Source organism: Aquarana catesbeiana, linkage group LG12, assembly GCF_042186555.1.
Source record: "Aquarana catesbeiana isolate 2022-GZ linkage group LG12, ASM4218655v1, whole genome shotgun sequence".
In the NCBI taxonomy this organism is placed as follows: domain Eukaryota; kingdom Metazoa; phylum Chordata; class Amphibia; order Anura; family Ranidae; genus Aquarana; species Aquarana catesbeiana.
In genome coordinates this window covers 33,391,575-33,412,641 of record NC_133335.1, presented here as the reverse complement: position 1 = coordinate 33,412,641, position 21,067 = coordinate 33,391,575, and the positions used below count along the sequence as shown (strand labels likewise).

At 40.7% G+C, this 21,067-nt stretch overlaps 1 protein-coding gene across 1 annotated transcript in view; it reads left to right on the top strand.

Moving 5' to 3' along the window:
• Positions 1-15,368: 15,368 nt before the first annotated feature.
• LOC141114076 (cadherin-like protein 26) overlaps positions 15,369-21,067 on the top strand; it is a 130,897-nt gene continuing 125,198 nt past the window's right edge. Inside the window, exon 1 of the mRNA XM_073607537.1 lies at positions 15,369-15,492. The gene's annotated coding sequence lies outside the window, so the exon portion shown is untranslated. The remainder of the gene's footprint in view (positions 15,493-21,067) is intronic.

Sequence of the window (21,067 nt, the reverse complement as noted above, 5' to 3'; positions counted from 1 at the left end):
GTTCCCATAAATTTGAGAAGATGGCTTATTATTGAAAAAAAAATTCAACAGTTTCTTCCTTATCAATCTGGTCTAGCTGCAAAATGAACCAATTTGTTACTTATATTCTCCCTGAAAACAGAAATCCCACATAAACATCTACTCAGCTGGCCAATTAACAGGCAAAAAAACAATGAAATATTTATAGGAGCTGTGCTGTACTCAAGTTTTGTTTGGCAATGGTCTTCAGCTGTATGCATAGTCAATTTTGAAACCATGCCAGAGTTTCCAGGCGGGGGAAACACATTTCAGAAGGAGAAAATCAGTCAGAATAAAATGTCTGAATGTGGAATCTAACTTAACAATACAATCCGAGATGCATTGTATAGATACTGTCATGTATAATTAACACAAGAAACGTCAGCTGTAGAGTTCTTTATATTCTCGTCATGCCATGCAACAGTGAGAGGCATCAGTTAGAATATGGGCAACTCTATAACAAATAAATACGTTGAAGGCATATGCTGGGTAAAGTTTTGCTTCACCATGCTCTTATGCCCCGTACACACACAACAAATGTTGGATGTGAGCTTGTTGGCTGAAAGTCCGACCGTGTGTAGGCTCCATCGAACATTTGTTGTCGGACTATCCGCCAACAAACGTTGGCTAGCAGGTTCTCAAATTTTCCGCCAACAAAACTTTGTTGTCGGAAATTTCTGATCGTGCGTACACAAGTCCGACGCACACAAAAGCTCACGCATGCTCGGAATCAAGCAGAAGGAGCCGCACTGGCTATTGAACTTCCTTTTTCTCGGCTCGTTGTAAGTCTTGTACGTCACCATGTTTCCACGTTCGTAAATGTTGGCCAACATTTGTGTGACCGTGTGTACGCAAGAAAAGTTGGAGCCAGCAACGTTCGAACAAAAATTCCACGGTTTTGTTGTCGGAAAGTCCGATCGTGTGTACGGGGCATTAGAGATATGGAATAACTCCATCAATGATGCTTTTCACCGATATGGCATGTCTCCTAATTCTGCCATTTTCAGCCAGATTGGCAACAATTTAAGGCCTATGAAAAGCACCTGGCAAAGGCCAGCCACCTGCTATCTACAGGAACTTTCTGTCTGGCAGGTTGGAAAAAGCTGCCGTGATGCAATTCGCCCCCCCTAAAATAAGCAGTGTCAGCAAAACATAGAATCTTAGCTAACGTCATCTCCCTTCCCCTCCGTGATGACAGGAACATCTGGCCAAGCCCAATTACTTTGTGCTCCTAGAAAGACAGTTTAACATAAATTTAGACCCTACCTGAATGACATGTAGATTGCTAAAATCATTGTGAAATAAAAGTTTTCCCTTTTATACAACATATGAGGTTTTTTCACTTTTTTCATTCTTTTGTTGCATCCCAGCTTTGCTGAGCTCCTGTAGCCTTTTTGTGGCCACCTCCTGTGTACATAAAATAAAGCGATGGTCGCATGGTTTTACTCGGAGTGGGTTTTCTTATGGTGACACGTTTAAACCACTTGACCTCTGGAAGGTTTTGTCCCCTTCATGACCAGGCCATTTTTTTGCTATTCAGCATTGTGCTACTTTAACCGCCAATTGCTCAGTCATGCAACGCAGTACGCAAACTAAATTTATATAAAAAAAAAAAATTCACATAAATAGAGCTTTCTTTTGGTGGTTTTTGATCACCGCTGGGTTTTTTTTATCATAGAAAGGAAAAAACAATCATTTTGAAAAAAAAAATAAAAGCACATTTTCTAATTTCTGTTATAAAACATATCCAATAAAATCTAATTTATTTATACATTTAGCCTAAAACGTATTCAGCTACATGTCTTTGGTAATAACCAAACTGCATTTTTGGGAACACTATCTTGATCAAGATACTGATCTGTGCAGATACTATACTTGTTGTAATGGCAGTGATCAGTGACTCATAGTGTGACTAAGGTTGGCCATACATGGTTGAGTTTCGAAAGAATTTTCTTTTGAAAAGCAGAAAATATGTGCGTTTTGTGAACCGATGGCGCCACCATTGTTTTCGACTAACCAAGCCTTCAATATCACCTCATGTTGCTACAGAAAAGAATTTTCGTGGCTGGGAATCTCCTTTTCTTTCCGGGAATTTTCTTTTCTTGCACATGCGCATTTCTTTTTCGATCACATTTCTCGCACGATTCTCCCATCATTGATTAGAAAATCGTTAGTATTTCAAAAAAATTCCAACATGTCCGATTACTCGAATTCGATGGCCGCACAAAAACCAGCTGTTGCTGCAGCCCACTAATGGTGCAAAATATGAACGAAAATTCTTAGATAAGATTTTCTAAAGAAAAGTCTTTCGAAATTCGACCCATGTATGGCCTGCCTTAGTGTGGCAATCTGGCGCCAAATGACACTGGCTGGGAGGGACACTGACTGACACCAATGTCGCTAGTGACACTAATACAGTGATAATACTGTACACTGTCACTGTACTAATGACACTGATTAGGTGACAGGGCAATCAAAGAGTTAACTGCGGAGGGCAATCAGGGGGTTCAATGTGCCTAACAAGTGTATATGTGCTGCTTGTACTTACAGAATCTGGCTGGCTTCTCTGAACAAAAAGAGCTCAGGGAGGAAGATACCGGCCAGATCCTGTGTGTTCTGTTTACAAACACACGGAGGTCCGAATTGTGATTGGCCATAGCCAATCAGCAGGTTTACAGCCAAAATCATTGGCTATAACCTGCTGAGAGACTAGTGCTGTGATTGGCCATAGCCGATCATCAGGTATGCAGCCAAAATTATCTTTTACTTTTTGCTATAATAAATATCCCACATTTTTTTTCAAAAAAAACAAATTTTTTCCTCAGTTTAGGCCGATATGTATTCTTCTACATATTTTTGTTAAAAAAAAAAAAAAAAGCGTATATTGATTGGTTTGCACAAAAGTTATACCATCTACAAAATAGGGGATAGACTTATGGCATTTTTATTATTATTTTTTTTTTTTTTTACTAGTAATGGTGGCAGACTGCGATATTGCGGCAGACATATTGGACACTTTTGACACATTTTTAGGACCATTGACAATTATACAGCGATCAGTGCTATAAAAATGCACTGATTACTGTATACATGTCACTGGCAGGGAAGAGGTTAACACTAGGGGGCGATCAAGGGGTTATCTGTGTTCTAACTGAAGGGAGGGATGGGACTTACTAGAGGAAGAGAGAGAGATCGGTGTTCATACCCACAGATCCCAGTTCTCGCTCTGTCGCGAGTGATCACGGGAGCCCGGCGGTCATCGCACCCGCCAGTACTCGCACCAGCTCTGGAAGCGAGCCGTGTGCCTCAGGTGGCGCGCTCGCCCTTAGTGACCACAATGGGAAGCGACCTAAGGTAACGTCGATTTGCCCAGCCGAGCCAACCTGCCACAGTGAAACAAAGAAAAATAAAAATGAATGGACAGACAGCAAAAAATGCCACCTGTGGGCACCTTAACAGCACTTTAATAGTGCTTTAATAGTTCACTAATAGTTCAGACATTAACCACTTCAGCCTCAGAAGATTTTACCCCCTTCCTGACCAGAGCGTTTTTTGCGATTCGGCACTGTGTCGCTTTAACTGACAATTGCGCGGTCGTGCGACGTGGCTCCCAAACAAAATTGACGTCCTTTTTTTCCCACAAATAGAGCTTTCTTTTGGTGGTATTTGATCGCCTCTGCGATTTTTATTTTTTGTGCTATAAACAAAATAAGAGCGACAATTTTGAAAAAAACGCATTATTTTTTACATTTTGCTATAATAAATACTCCCCAAAAATATGTAAAAAAAACATTTTTTTTCCTCAGTTTAGGCTGATCGTATTCTTCTACATATTTTTGGTAAAAAAAAAAAAATCGCAATAAGCGTTTATTGATTGGTTTGCGCAAAAGTTATAGCGTTTACTAAATAGGGGATAGTTTTATGGCATTTTTATTAATATTTTTTTTTTTTTACTAGTAATGGCGGCGATCAGCGATTTTTATTGTGACTGCGACATTATGGCGGACATGTCGGACATTTTTGACACATTTTTGGGACCATTGTCATTTATACAGCGATCAGTGCGATTAAAAATGCACTGTAGGGGGATGGGCTGTATGTGTGACGTCACTGATCTCTGCTCCGATGACAGGGAGCAGTGATCAGTGACACTGTCACTAGGCAGAACGGGGAGGTGCTGTTTACATCAGCATCTCCCCGTTTGTCCTCTCCGTGACTCACGGAGCTCCCGCGCGCCGCCGGCGCTGCGGACGCAATGGCACGGCGGGGAATTCAAATGGGCGTACCTGTAAGTCCATTTGCCCAGCCGTGCCATTCTGCCGACGTACATCGGCGTGCGCCGGTCGGGAACCGGTTAATAGCTAATTTTTTTACTTAGTCGTTTCAATCTGGGATCTACTCTGCCCATAAAACATTTTAGTATTCTTCTCCCTGTAATGTAAAGCGCATGTGTTTTTTTTTTTATCTGGTTTGTGATAAATTCTCTTAAAGGATCACTAAAGATAAATTTTAATTTTTTTTAAAATAACAAACATGTTATACTTACCTCCACTGTGCAGCTCGTTTTGCACAGAGTGCCCCCGAACCTGGTCTTCTGGGGTCCCTCGGCGGCTGTCTCGGCTCCCCCCTGAAAGGACTCAACACTTTCATTTGAGCTCCCTCACATGGCGTTGAGTGCTTGCGGGCGCGCTCCCGTGATACAGCCGGCGGCCATAGCCGCTCACTGTATCACTCGGCCCCGCCCCCCCGGCGCGCCGTGTCGTTGGATGTGATTGACAGCAACGCGAGCCAATGGCAGCGCTGCTTTCAATCCATCCATTCTAACCAATCAACGGCCAAGATGAGCGGCGAAGAGGATGTCAGGGGGCGAGCGCGGGACTTTCGAGGGGTCAGGTAAGTAAAACAGGGGGTCTGGGGGGGCCGGTATTGTCAGATGTTTTTTCACCTTAATGCATAGAATGCATTAAGGTGAAAAAACTTTTACCTTTACAACCCCTTTAAGAACCATTAATCTGGGAGGGATCTATATCCCCAAGTTCACAGCAAGCACTAGAAAAATGTGACCTAATTCCCTGAAAATGCCCTCGGTAGTTCTTAGAAATGCAACACTAATGAAATCAGATTTACTCAAAAGCATATGACGAAACCCTTTCTTTACTACTGACTACTTGATTTGATTGTAGCCGTATTAGTGCAATTGTGACAGAGAAAATTGAGTAATGTCTGTGATACTTTTTTTTATTTTCACTAACATACAGTTTTTCAGGACAAGCTTTCGGGGTATGTCCCCTTCTTCAAGGTCCAAGCAATACTGATTCATAGACGTTTTAGCAGAATCTTAACCGCTTGCCGACCGGCTCATGCCGATACACGTCGGCAGAAGGGCACTTACAGGCATACTAACATACCTGTACGTTGCCCTTTAAGAAGCGGTTTGCGGGCGCGCCGCCGCAAGCTCCATGAGTGTAATCGCGGGTCCCGCGGACTCGATGTCCGTGGGGATACCCGTGATCGTCTCACGGAGAGGAAGAACGGGGAAATGCTGATGTAAACAAGAATTTCCCCCGTTCTGCCTAGTGACAGGACACTGATCACAGCTCCCTGTAATCGGGAGGGGTGATCAGTGTCGTGTCACACATAGCCCCCCCCCCCCCCACAGTTAGAATCACTCCCTAGGACACACTTAACCCCTTCACTGCCCCCTAGTGGTTAACCCCTACACTGCCAGTCACATTTACTCAGTAATCAGTGCATTTTTAATCGCACCGATCGCCGTATAAATGTGAATGGTCCCAAAATAGCACTAAAGTGTCCGATCTGTCCGCCATAATGTCACAGTCAAGATAAAAATCGCTGATCGCCGCCATGACTAGTACAAAAAAAAAGTTATTAATAAAAATGCCATTAAACTGTCCCCTATTTTGTAGACGCTATAACTTTTGCGCAAACTAATCAGAAAACGCTTATTGCGATTTTTTTTTTAACCAAAAATATGTAGAAGAATACGTATCGGCCTAAACTTAGGAAAAAAAATGTTTTTTTTACATATTTTTGGGGGATATTTATTATAGCAAAAAAGTAAAAAAATATTGCTTTTTTTTCCAAATTGTCGCTATTTTTTTTGTTTATAGCGCAAAAAATAAAAACCGCAGAGGTGATCAAATACCACCAAAAGAAAGCTCTATTTGTGGGGAAAAAAAGGACGTCAATTTTGTTTGGGAGCCACGTCGCGCGACCGCGCAATTGTCAGTTAAAGCGACGCAGTGCCGAATCGCAAAAAAAGTGCTCTGGCCTTTTGCCAGCCAAATGGTCCGGGGCTTAAGTGGTTAATATGTTAAAACAAAAAGAAAAAAAAAAAAACACAATCTCTGACGGAAAGGAAAAAAAAAAAAAGAAAAACAAACACATACAAATCAATGTATATGGCAATGGTAATAAAGCGAGCAGCAGGGCTACTACTGACGGAATCACACAAAACAGCGAACGCACAGAAAACAAGGCCATATGGCAGAAGCTGAACGCTATAGGAATTCCCTGCCCTTGTGGTAAGTGTTTTTCTAGATTTATCGAGGGGAGATAGATACCACCACCTCAAAAAAGGCATGAAATGAACCCCTGGAGCTGGACACTGGCCATTTTGTGAGGTGTCTTCTTGCTCAGACCTGTTTAGAGATGACGAGAACAGCTCAGTTTTCACCTCAGGCTTTTTCGTTGAGTTGTGTTTGTTCATGTTATGCTGGGCCTAGAATACAGCCCAGAGCTTATTCAAAGATCTATTCAAGGTCATTGTCAGACTACAGTTTCTGCTTTTTTTTTTAACCATTTCACAAACACAATATTTTGCTCCTAAACAGGGTCAGTCCAGCCAAAATGCACATTTGTATTTGCTCGGTCTAGGCTCTGACTAAAGCTGGCCATGCATGCACATCTAGTAGATTCCTCCATCCACACCAGACAGCACAAAATGGACAGATGTCTTTTGCTGGCTACTAAATTTTGACAGCAGGTACCAATGGCTTTTTAGAATACCCAAACAATGGCTGCATCTGACCGGATGCAGTCACTGAAAGGAATATATTCTAAATATATATATAGTCGCGCTAGAAGTAAAAAAATATGAATATGTTAAACCAAATAAAAATATGAATAAAGTGTCAGCTGCTGTACACAAAGTGCTATACACTTGACAAATAAAATGAAATGAATAAATTACAGCACTCGCAATAGTGCAAATGATATATCAAAAAATAAAGTGAAAACAATTCATAAGTACAGTGCCTTGCAAAAGTATTCACCCCCCCCCCCCCCTTGGCATTTTTCGTGTTTTGTTGCCTCACAACCTGCAATTAACATGGATTGTTTGAGGATTTGCAACATGCCCACAACTTGGAAGACGTTTTTTTAATTTTTATTATGAAGCAAACAACAAATAGGACAAAATAACAGGAAAAGTCAATGTGCATAACTATTCACCCCCCTAAGGTCAATACTTTGTAGAGCCACCCTTTGCGGCTATCACAGGTCCAAGTCTCTTTGGATAAGTCTCTATGAGCTTGCCACATCTTACCACTGGGATTTGTGCCCATTCCTACTTGCAAAACTGCTCCAGCTCCTTCAAGTTGGATGGTTTGTGCTTGGGAACAGCAATCTAAGTCTGACCACAGATTTTCTATTGGATTGAGGTCTGGGCTTTGACTAGGTCATTCCAACACATTTGCATGTTTCCCTTTAAACCACTCAAGTGTTGCTTTAGCAGTGTGTTTGGGGTCATTGTCCTGCTGGAAGGTGAACCTCCTTCCTAGCCTCAAATCACACACAGAGTGGTACAGGTTTTGCTCAAGAATATCCCTGTATTTAGCACCATCCATCTTTCCCTCAACTCTGACCAGTTTCCCAGTCCTGACTGCTGAAAAACATCCCCACAGCATGATGCTGCCACCACCATGTTTCACTGTGCGGATGGTGTTCTTTGGGTGATGTGATGTGTTGGGTTTGTGCCAGACATAGTGTTTTGATGGCCAAAAAGTTCAATTTTAGTCTCATCAGACCAGAACACCTTCCTCCATACATTTTGGGAGTCTCCCACATGTCTTTTCGCAAAATCAAAACGTGCCACTTTGTTTTTTGCTGAAAGTAATGTCTTTCTTCTGGCCACTCTGCCATAAAGCCCAACTCTATGGAGCATACGGCTTATTGTCGTCCTATGTACAGATACTCCAGTCTCTGCTGTGGAACTCTGCAGCTCCTCCAGGGTTACCTTAGGTCTCTGTGCTGCCTCTCTGATTAATGCCCTCCTTGCCCCGGTCCGTGAGTTTTGGTGTGCGGCCGTCTCTTGGCAGGTTTGCTGTTGTGCCATGTTCTTTCCATTTGGTTATGATAGATTTGATGGTGCTCCTAGGGATCATCAAAGATTTGGATTTTTTTTATAACCTAACCCTGACTTGTACTTCTCATGGCAGTGTTTGGTTAGTGGTGCCTCTTGCTTAGGTGTTGCAGCCTCTGGGGCCTTTCAAAAAGGTGTGTATATGTAATGACAGATCATGTGACACTTAGATTGCACACAGGTGGACATCATTTCACTAATTATGTGACTTCTGAATGTAATTGGTTGCACCAGAGCTTTTTATGGGCTTCATAACAAAGGGGGTGAATACATACGCACATGTCAATTATCAGTTTTTTATTTCTGAAAAATAGTTTTATGTATATATTTTTCTAATTTTACTTCAGCAACTTAGACTATTGTGTTCTGATCCATCACATATAATTCAGATTAAAAAAACATTGAACTAAAGGCTCTAATGTAACAAAATAGGTAAAAAGACAAGGGGGTGAATAATTTTGCAAGGCACTGTAAGTGAATGTCCATATATTGGTGAATGATGTGCTCCAATTCGACATCCAGGTCCTTGATGACGCCCTGTGGGAGGGCGAAATGCATTGACGCAATTTCTGGTTTTAAATCCACACAACGTCACTTCCGGTTTTCAGTGGAACGCACGCCAGCAGTAGCATTTCTCATTGCAATCCTTTGCTAAATCTATGCCTGTTATAACCTACATTTTGCAAGTACCTTTTTTATCTGCGCAATAAACACCTTCACAAAGCAGTACTTCACTATAGTCTCCTTCCTTTATGTCGTTTTGGGTACTATGATCCACCCTTGATTGTCATGAGCATTGGAGATTTCCCTGGTATCCTGATGTGAATAGCCATCCCTGGCCAACGCTCTAAGTCTGAAACGACCCCTAGACTGAAAAGCTGGGGGTCCATTCCATCCGGTGAGTGGGGACACAGGAGGGAGTGTGGTGCACCTTGAGTTTGGAGCACGATCGCACTTTATGAATTGGAGCACATCATTCACCAATATATGGACATTCACTTACTTATGAATTATTTTCACTTTATTTTTGATACATCATTTGCACTTTTGTGAGCGCTGTAATTTATTCACCTGGATGCAGTCACTGTTCAGCCAACAGAATTTTTTTTTTTTTTTTAACATGGCACAATGGGTGCAGCCTAGGCTGGGACAGTAAATGGATAGAAAGCATAGTGTGGTCCAAATCCTCAGGACAAATCCTGTGGCTTTGGGGAGCGCTAAAGAATCCAACCCAGCACTTCTGAGAGACTGAAGAGATTTCTAGGCAGCCAATAGACAAAGAGCAAAGTGTGCAGACTAACTGTAGTTGGTGTGTCAACAATTAAAAGAAAGACCATTATAATTTTGATGAGCATAATTTGTTTTACTTTGTGTGAGCTGTCAATTGTCTTCCTGTAATAAAAATGTACATACTCACTACACTCAGTCACTTTGCTTTTTTTTGACTGTTTAGCCAACAACTTTCCACTTGAGAGACAAATGATAGATCGTGGAAGGCACAGTCATATAATGGCACCGATCCCCAGATGAAAATGAAATTCAAAGCGGAAAAAAGCATGGGGATTTTGAGGGTGCAAAAAATGATATCAGATGCATTCAATTATAAATATTATTGTTTTATTTCTTGTCAAAGGGAACAAAACAAGAAATATCACAGATATATATAAAATCAATGGACACAGGCTAGTACAGTGTTATTATCAAGATGTTAGAATGGGACAGTGTACGGAACCCGACATGTTTCGCCCATAGGTCGGGCTTCTTCAGGGGAGCTGTCCTTGCAGGGGTACAAGCCTTCTGTATATCCAATCCCAGAACAGTGCTTCTATCCCGAATCAACCAAAGTGAGAGGGGCAGCAGTTCCATTGCACTCACACTCACAGCCCACTTTCACAGTCAAGGCCACAAGCGGCTGGGGGCCACAGAGGGGACAAAAGGACCAAAATATGAGCGTTGGAGGGATTTGACGCCGAGGGACTTGGTAGAGCCACCTTACAGCACTAGGAATAAGGGGTAGACTCGTACTTAAATAAGCGGTGGCACAGCGTGTCCCAAGGGGCTCCGGCAGCGTGTCCCAAGCTGTGCTGCGCTGTGCCACCGCTTACTTAAGTACGAGTCTACCCCTTATTCCTAGTGCTGTAAGGTGGCTCTACCAAGTCCCTCGGCGTCAAATCCCTCCAACGCTCATATTTTGGTCTTTTTGTCCCCTCTGTGGCCCCCAGCCACTTGTGGCCTTGACTGTGAAAGTGGGCTGTGAGTGTGAGTACAATGGAACTGCTGCCCCTCTCACTTTGGTTGATTTGGGATAGAAGCACTGCTCTGGGATTGGATATACAGAAGGCTTGTACCCCTGCAAGGACAGCTCCCCTGAAGAAGCCCGAACTATGGGCGAAACATGTCGGGTTCCGTACGCTGTCCCGTTCTAACATCTTGATAATAACACTGTACTAGCCTGTGTCCATTGATTTTATATATATCTGTGATATTTCTTGTTTTGTTCCCTTTGACAAGAAATAAAACAATAATATTTTTTATTGAATGCATCTGATATCATTTTTTGCACCCTCAAAATCCCCATGCTTTTTTCCGCTTTGAACTTAACTTTCCACTTGGTTTATTTGGCAAAAGTTGATTGAGCAATGGACTTTTTTCAAACCATGTAATGCCAACAGGGACACCTACAGTTCGAAGTGTATGGCAGCCTTTAAGCCTAGTACACACTGGCTGAATGTCGGGCGTATTGAATCAGCCGAAATTTGTCTCTTGTGTATGGCAGTCGCCTTCTGTTGGACAAGCATGCTGGAAAACCAGCAGCCGACCGGCTCCTGAGAGAGCGGACTGGAGTGTTCTGGCGGGGGGGGGGGCGGCATCCCCCTTGCAGAACACAATAGCACAAAAGGGGAGATTGCTGTATTACCATTGGATAGTTAGCACATTAGCTCTGACCTAATTGGTTCAACCCAGTTTCTACATGTTAGGAGGTTTCAAACTGATAGTACATGCCTATGCCTTGGTATAGCTAAATTCCAACATGCCCCATAAGTTCCCCCATAAACAAAAGAGCATGCAAAAAAAAAAGATTCAAGTTAGTCAACTGTTGCTAAGCAAAAGACAGAATAATGGTATTGGTCACTTTGATCTGCCTTTGATGGCTACTCTAGAAACTGCAATACAAAAAAGGAAAAAAAAAAAAAAAGTGGACCAAGTTTAGGCTTAAATCTGCAAGAATAGCTCAAAATACATGTGTGCTCACTGAACACATGATCTAAACAAAAAAAAAGGAACACGACAAAGGAATTCCCTTCCATGTATACATAATTTTTTTTTAAACATCACATTTTTGTTATACTGTTAAAACACAGTTGCCTCAATGCCATCCATTAGAAGACAATACTTTTTGAATGGCATGACATTAATATATGTCTGGCAAATTAGCTCCTCTTTCTTTACAGCCATGTACCCTATTGCTATCACTGATGTCCCAAAACCCAAAAGTCTTGTGATCTTATAGTAGCTCCCATCTGCAGAAAGAAACCTGTTGCTTACCGATTATCTTGCAGTTAAGCTGCAAAAACATGTTAATAATCTTTTATGTCAGCTACATTTCACAGATTCTTTAACCTTGTGTAATCGTTCATGCTGCTTCGAGAAAGGTGTGAATCATGTGATTGCAATTTAGAAACAGGTACACTTTTTATGGTAATGACATAAACCAACGAAAGTAAACTGGGCTACTAAAAAAAAAAAAAAAAACACAGAACACATTCTAATGATATTTCCTTGGCCGTTTTGAACTTGTCCATTATATTCTAGAACAGAAACATTTTACTGCTATGCAGTTAGGGTAATTGCCACTCATAATTCTTCTTCTAGAATTCTAAGAATCTGTTAATATACGTAGAGGTTAAAAAGAAAAACTGCTAAAAGAAAAAAAAAAAAAAGAATTATAAAAAAGTGTCACAAAGGCAAGCAATTTAAATGCTTAAAAATAATGAGCAAATGTAGCTTCCATATCGAAATATCAGACCAGTGATATAAGTAGCTGAATTCTTGAAAAAGCTTTTCTTGGCTCCATTCTCCCCCATTTCCTAAGACTACCCAATGAACCTTAAACGGATCCTTTCCTTTGTCCACGAAAGTTCACTTTGCAGCATTAAATCATTCTTCCTCATCTTCTCACTGCTCCACATTCAGCAGTCAGTAAAGAGGAAAGTAATCCTTTTGTATACTCCAAACCAGATTACTGGAGCTTACATATTGGTATGAGGCCCCATGGACAGCGCTGCGCCACTCAGGAGGCACGGATTGCTTTTACGTGGAAGAGGAGGAATAAGTTACATACTCTCCCATACCGGAAGAGCTGGGTATTTCACTTTACTCCTGTTGAGGGGGGAGTACTGTATCTGAATGGTAGTATATGCCTGTGTTACACCAACACATTGGTTAGCATGCATGCACTGTACATGAAAAATTCTGTATCTGACTCTAGGTCCATGTTCTGTAATATTTCAGTACAGGTCATTTTTTATTTTATTTTTTAACAATATTCTGCTTTTCCACAAGATTTTTCCATTACTTGATATAAAATAGGGTAGCATTTCACATCAATTTTATCTGAATGCAGCTTATTCTATAAAGTACATGTGAAAGGTAATATAAAATGGGTTTCGACAGAAGGTGCATTGAAATACTCAACTCTTTCTTCCAAATTAAATGGTGCACTGGGTAGCGAACTCTAAATGAAAGAACTGAAGTATTGTTTGGCATAAGAATCCACTATAATTTCCAGAAACCACAGCCAATGGCAGGTATTCATTTTCTGGTTTCGCCTAGTAACAGATCTTCAAAACCTAGTTTTATGTTCATGCGCTGAACTTTTACATTATTATCCTGTTTAAAGTTGAGCGGGAAGGAGCTGAACTTGGGTAAATGTCGCAAAATAATTTCATGAACCTTCAGATTAATGACAGTGGTTGGAAAGAAACCTGACTCAGGTATTGTGAGGCTACACCTGCTTGCCTGCCTGTTATTTTATAACCATGTCAGAATATAGCAGTGATCATTAAGCAAAGTACAGAACCCAGGAGAGCTCCCCCCCCCCCCTCCATCACCCCGTCTTCAAAACTGCATATCACACGAGTTTTATACTTTATACAAAGAGCATAGCCCATTTACATTTCTGAAAAGCAGGTCAAAGACGGTCATCTTAAAGGGGTCATTAACTAACTGTATGCCTGGTATGACTAGTAAGCCAAAATCAAAGCATGACATTGATGATAAAAATAATTTTACTTTTTCAAAGAAGTGTATTTTGGTAAAGGAGCATGTCATGAGAGAAATGTGTAGGCATCCATAGGCCATAGATTTTGCAATTTTCTTTCCTTCCACCACGGGTGGAAGGAAAGAAAATTGCTTGATTCCCCCAGCAACACAGTCAATGCCGAGAGTATCCCTCCCACAGAACTATTGTGTTCTTCCAATGGGGGGGCCTTCCCCACCGGCAGAATACAATATTCAAAGCTGGTAGCTATAGCCGCTGACAGTGATTGGGCAGAAAAAAAAAGAAAAAGAAGAAGAAGAGGAGATAGGCTGGTTGTAATGAAGCCAACCAATGGATCAACTTTAGTACAACCAGCCGGATCGAAACTCGGCCGGTTCCTGCTAAACTGACAGAATTTCAATCAGTCTATGGCTGGCTTTAGTTTGCAACTCTGTGATGAGGAAAGCTAGAGAAATGATAAAACAAGATTTTTTTTTTTTCCTGAAGCATGGACTGTTAGCGAACCATTTTATACAATACAAATTATTTGTACGAATAATAGAATAACATAATTTGTGAATACAAATTATTCTTTTAAATGGGTGGAACTCCACTTTAAAGTCAGCAGCTACAAAAAGTGTAGCTGCTGACTTTTAATAATCGGACACTCACCTGTCCCACGGTCCAGCGATGCGGGCACCACGAAGCCACGCTCCTCTCCCCCTCCTCTCCACGGTGCCGACATTCTAACTCTGGGCGCCCGGATGTGTCCCAGAAGATTGCAGGGAGGGAGAGGAGAGAGGTGAACTTCCTTTCGGCGCCGCGGAGCCAGAGGAGGAAGTGGGAGCTGGGTGTCCGTAAAAACTGGGTACCCGCCCCCCCCCCAAAAATGATATGCCAAACGTGGCATGTCAGGGGTTCACCATCACTTAAAGCGGAAGTTCCATTTTTGGGTGCAACTCCGCTTTAACGGGTTTACTGGCTTTTTTTGGTATTATGCCACTTATGGGAAAATGAAATGCATGGACCCATAAGACTCATCTACAATAAGTCGTATTAGCGATCTAGTGGTCAGAAGTGAAAATATTTGTATAAAAGCTCAGATCTCCTGGCTGCCTCTGACTTCAGTACTGGGTCGCTGACAGGACAAACATACAGCAAGTGAAACCAGAACCGATTTGCATACTTACTGAGACTGTTAATGGCTTAAAATTGGATCAGCATAAGGACTTGGTAACTGGTTTTAAAAAGGAAGTCATTGTTGACAGCCTACATTAATCTTGTAAGCATCTTTTAAAGCTGGTTATACATGCTGTTCAGTTGCTTTGTCAACATTAAAACTTTGCTCCAGTTAGAACATTTTTTATTGCTTTGGATAGAGTGAGAAAAGGTTACACGGCTAGGTTTTGAATGCCTGCATCCCTTATTCTATAGGACTAATAAAAAATGCAAAAAGTTTACGAAAGTAATATGAAGCCGTCACTGTTTGTCCTGTTAATTTTCTGCCCAACTTAGTTGATTTTTTCTTTTTAAACAGCTCGAAGTTTAGCACAAATTGTCTGAAATTCGAGCCGTCTTTGGGGGCCTTACTGAGGACCAAATCATTAAAACCTGTTACTGCCCCTGCTGACAACTATTACAGTATATATAGATTGTCCCAACACAGAAGCCTTTGTGCTGTTGTACATAAAAGCAGAAGTAACTTCTGCATATTATAAAAGGAGTCTGACATAATGTCTCATTTTCATTTTAGGTGCTGGTTGCACTACTAGACCACCACCAGAGCCATGCTTTATCAGGAAGTAGAAGTGATGCGACCAACAAAATTCAGGTAAGCAAATGGACTTTTACAACATAGGTATGCATTATTGTATGGATGGAAGCTATACCTAGACAAATGCATGTTTATCATTCCTGACCACTTTTAGAAATGCTAGTTCCTTGGCTGTCATGTTAATCCTCTGCCTTGAAGACCTAGGGAGTCATTGACCAGGGATACGTATTCAAGTCAAGAATACTTATTTAATGACTGCTTATTTGTGCAGCACTCATGCTAGATAAAAAAAAAAAATGTAATACATTGTATAGTTCTTCATTCCAAATGATTAACTAAAGGCCAAAAATAACCTGCCCTACACCTGTTCGGCTATTAGTCACAAAAGATATAATTGAAGGCAACAACATTTTAGCACATTGTCGTGCACGCATTATAGTATTAAAAAAATGGGCATTGCTTAGGTTGTTAGTGCCTGTCATCAGTGATGGCTGTTATAGTTGGAAATTATAATTTTTCATGAGGTTAAAGGGATCTTCGAACTAAGCGAATCTTGCTTGTCAACTCGTTAGCAGACTATATTAATAACATTAGTGTTTCAGTCGACCATCTGCCAATTAGCTACCACACAGTAGCCAATTCCACCTTTCCACTTGATATTTTCCTTTCCTAGTACAAGTTTATAATCTGCGGTATTTGAGTAGTTTAAAGATAGATGCCTGCAGGGTCAGCAACTAATCTCCTAGGCGATCTTACACTGTCAGGTATTGACAATGCTGATGTGCCATGATTGTATTGGGTGACTGAAAATAGCGGGGCCAACCAATTAGTCCTAAGTAGTATGTACATTCCATGTGAGGGGATAAAAATCCTCCAGGTTTCAAAGACTAACAAGTAACCCATTTTCTCACCTTTCAGAAGTCAAATTTGTGTGATAAACTTAAAAATTTTTTTTTTAAAAATTAAAAAATTTAGGTGTAACATTACACTTTGTCCCATTACCACAGCAATCTTGAAATCTGGTTCTATGTGCTCAAGCTGTGATGTCCTATTCAAAGGTGTACACTTATTCGTGATTACTACCGCAAGAGCCCTTAACCTGGAACAGGTATGCAGGCAGTAAAGTCTGCAACCTCTGGATTAGGTAATAAAAGTACCCTTCCCTGGGCTTCCTTCCACAGTGTCTAGGCAAAAGTGATGTCACCCTCCCTACAGGCAGAACTCTGAGAATGTGGAGTAGCCCAAATGTCACGAGAATATGATCTTGTGCAATTTTCCACAAAATTTGGGCCACTTAGCATTCTCATATATCTTGCCACCAGGAGGATGAAGTCACTCTCTGCACTACAGAAGTCAAGAAAAAGTGGGTATATCTAACCACTCTATGCCCCCCCCCAGGTTTTTTTTGTGCAGTAGGAAGAAGGTGGGGGCCATATTGAATAAGTGGTCGTTGCCTGAAGTGCTGTAATGTTCTTGTAAATAAAAGTGCAACATGCAGTTTGTGGGAAAGAGGCAATATCATGGACCCAAAATAACAATCAGTGAAGCCACTATCTATTATAACAATATTAAATAGATATTACTATATCACAGGTCACCAATAATATAAATTGTTTTAGTTTGTCTAAAACACACACCTTTCAAGTGTTTGCCCAGTCACATTCAAGTGCTCATCCAAGCAGATACCTAATTTATATTGAAAACTGCTTGAATAAGCAGCAAAAGCGCTTCAACACTACAGAACCAATCCAGTTGAAAGTGACTAGCTACTACAAGACATGGATAACTAAGAACCTTCAAAAAAAATCACATTTTTGATTTCTTATTGAAGGTCACTCATCTCAATGTTTTTGAAACTGAGCTCACTTATACATTTGTGCACATGTGAAATTGAGACACCACATCACCACAATCTTCCAATGATGCACTGTGAATGGCCACAGGTGTTTTTGCAGCCTAAAGATTACTTAAAACCCCCAAACATTATATATTTTTTTTAAAGCAGACACCTTAGAAAGTAAAATGGTGGTAGTTCCAATTTGTGCAATGCTTAATGAAACCCCAAATTTCAGTAAAAAATACACAAAAGGTTATTTTTAGGGCATATACTCTACAGTGCTGTGGAAGTATTTGCCCCCTTCCTGATTTTTTTTCTTTTTTTTTTGCATATTTGTCACACTTAAATGATTCAGATCATCAAACAAATTTTATTACACAAAGATAACCCAAGTAAATACAAAATGCAAGAAAAAGACCAGGAGAGGAGGAAGGAAGAGAAGGAGGAGAGGGCCCTTATTCCCTCAGACCCCAGATACGGAAGAACTGATTGATGTCAGGAATGTGTCACAGCGGGTCTTGACTCCTTCCAAAACATCACTCTTGCCTAGGGGTTTACATTTTTGCCCATCACAGCATTTTGATATCTTTGGGACGTTGCTAGACATTAATAGGTGTATAAGAAATATCACTATTAGAAAACATTATTTGGCTTCAGATGTAGACATGCAAGATTGCGTTGACACTATTACTTTGCATAATAATGTATTTGATAGTTCTTCTTTTCAGGAACATTGCTCTATCAAGGATCTTATAGATTTGGCAGCGGAGGGCAATAATACGGGTCAGTCTGGAGACATGGTCAGTGAGGGTCTCAATAGGGTAAAAATAAAAAAAATCTGATTTTTATCCCATTAATACGCGCACCACTGGAATGGACAGAAACCAAATGTGTAGAAAGAGATCTAGTCCATTTGGCTACAACATGCTACTGGGACTCACATTGATAATCTCACTGTAGAGGACAGATCTGCCTTACGTGATTTACAAAATGACTCCTCTATAGTGATACGAACTTCTGACAAGGTTGGACTGGTAGTTGTTATGGATGCCAGTGCCTATCAGGAGGTGGCTATTCAAAAATCTGACCAAAATATTTACACTAGGTTGCGGGGGGATCCCACAAAGACATACAAGGGAGAATTATATAACTTGCTTCAAAAAGGGGTCTACCTCTGCGTCTTTAGCATTAGGGAAGTGGAGTCCCTCATCCCGGAGTGTCCAATCCTACCTACCTACCATCATCTTCCTAAGACTCATAAGGGCTTGGATCCCTTGCATGGTAGGCCCATTGTTGGCAGCATTGGTTCCTTGAATGAGAAAATGGGGCAAATAATGGATGGACAGTTACAGTCTTTAGTAAGTTCCTTGCCGAGTTATTTGAAGGATACGAACCATCTTTTAAATGCTATGAAGGAGGCAGTGTGGAAGCAGGACTACATCTGGGTGACATGTGAGGTTGCCAGTTTGTACTCTAGTATTCCACATCATCTAGCAAAACAGCCTGTATCCTTTTACCTAGAACACTATACCGAGTTACCAATGTCCCAATGGTTATTTTGAAGGTCCTTGAGTACTTATTAATGCACAATTACTTCATCTTCGGTGGGATTTTTTATCTCCAGCAGTGTGGGCCTGCGATGGGGCGAAAATTTCGCCCTCTCTCTCAAACCTATTCATGGGTTGGCGGGAGCGGTCCCACATCTATGGGGATGGGAATCCATGTAGACCATATATTCATACATTCTTTTGCTACATAGATGACCTGTTGTTCATTTGCGATAAACAAATAGGTGATCTAGAATCCTTTATGACATATTTGAACTTTAATATGGGCAATTTGAGATTTACAGCAGTGGTCATCAACCCTGTCCTCAGGGCCTACTAACAGGCCAGGTTTTATGTATTACCTTGAGGAGATTACAGACTACAATACTGCAATCACTGAGCAGCAAATGATATCACCTGTGATGTATTTCAGTTATCTTGCAAACCTGGCCTGTTGGTGGGCCCTGAGGACAGGGTTGATGACCACTGATTTACAGGACAGATGGAATCGAGTGAAATTTGTTTTTTGGACGTACTTTTGGTTGCCTCCCAGGACTGTGTGATCACATGCCTATACAGGAAACGTTTGGCTGGGAACAGGCTTCTCATGGCACAGTCCAATCATCCCAAACATACCATCAAAAGGATTCCAGTGGGACAATTCATCCGTCTACGATGCATATGTAGTAAGGACATTGATTTTGATAGAGAGGCTGGAGCACTGTATAATAGATTTAGACAGCGGGGTTATCCCATTTGGACACTGGAATGTGCATACAATATTGCCAATAGTAAGAGTAGGGAGGAGCTTCTTATTAACCATACAACAATCTCGATGTAAATACAATAATAAACCGGCCCTTGTTCAGTCTTTAGGGACTACTCTTTCTCCTAGTTTCTTTCGTTCCACACCTAAACAATCTACTACAGTACATGGTTACATTTTAAAGGCAGTTTTAGATGTGGGTGAAGGATTGTCCTTGTTGTCCACACATTCTTGGAGGTCATGATTTGACATCTAGTAGCAATAATAAGATTATTCATTTAAGACATTTCTTTCATTGTAACACCACATATGTTGTATATGTCATTACTTGCAAGTCCTGCATTATTCAGTATGTGGGACGTACCACCCGTAGGCTACGAGATTGTTTCTGTGAACACTTGAGTGATATTAGATTAGGTGAATCCACGAATGTGGCGAGACATTTGAATAACCATCATGATGGGGATGTCAATTTAGTACTTATTCAGGTTGTAGAGAGGGTTAAACTTTTAGCAAGAGGTGGAGATTTATTTAGACTTTTATGTAAGAGGGAGTTTTTTTGGATTTTTCATTTATGTACTCTTATTCCATCTGGGTTGAACTATGAATGGGATGTCTCCCATTATTTTGAATAACTCCAGTTCATTTAAAGACAATATATTTATGTGTATTCATTATGCAATATATTACACACATTTTTATATGCTCTTTATACTGATTGCACTACTCCCTACCCCTGTTTATCCATCCTACTGCAAAATATCTACACTTGCTTGGCCTATATGTACTTCATTCTTGTTTGTGTTCCTTTTTGCTCTCCTGGGGTTTCTTGTGCTCTTTTTCCATTTCTCTCTCCTTTTGGAGTTTAATTGGATGTGTGCGGTTTAGTGCGGCTAATAATAATGTTCTCCGCCTCTTTTTATGGGCATTTTTGATTATTCTAAGGTCCGTTAATGCTCTATTTATAGATGTTTTTATTGACTTTGGATATATTTTTGATATGTTGACATATATATATATATATATATACATATGTGTTGATATTTGATATCTGGTCCATGTGATTGTATATATGTGTATGTCTGTATTTTTATTGCCCTACACATATACAGCATCTCACAAAAGTGAGCACGCCCCTCACATTTTTGCAAATATTTTAATATTTAATTTAACCTTTTCATGTGACAACACTGAAGAAATGTCACTTTGCTTCAATGTAAAGTAGTGAGCGTACAGCTTGCATAACAGTGTAAATTTGCTGTCTCCGCAAAATAACTCAACACACAGCCATTAATGTCTAAACCGTTGGTAACAAAAGTGAGTACACTACTAAGTGAAAATTGTGTCAAAGTGTCAATATTTTGTGTGACCACCATTATTTTCCACCACTGCCTTAAAGTGGAGTTCCGCCCAAAAATGTAACTTCCACTTTTTGGACTCCCCCCCCCCCCCTCCAGTGTCACATTTGGCACCTTTCAGGGG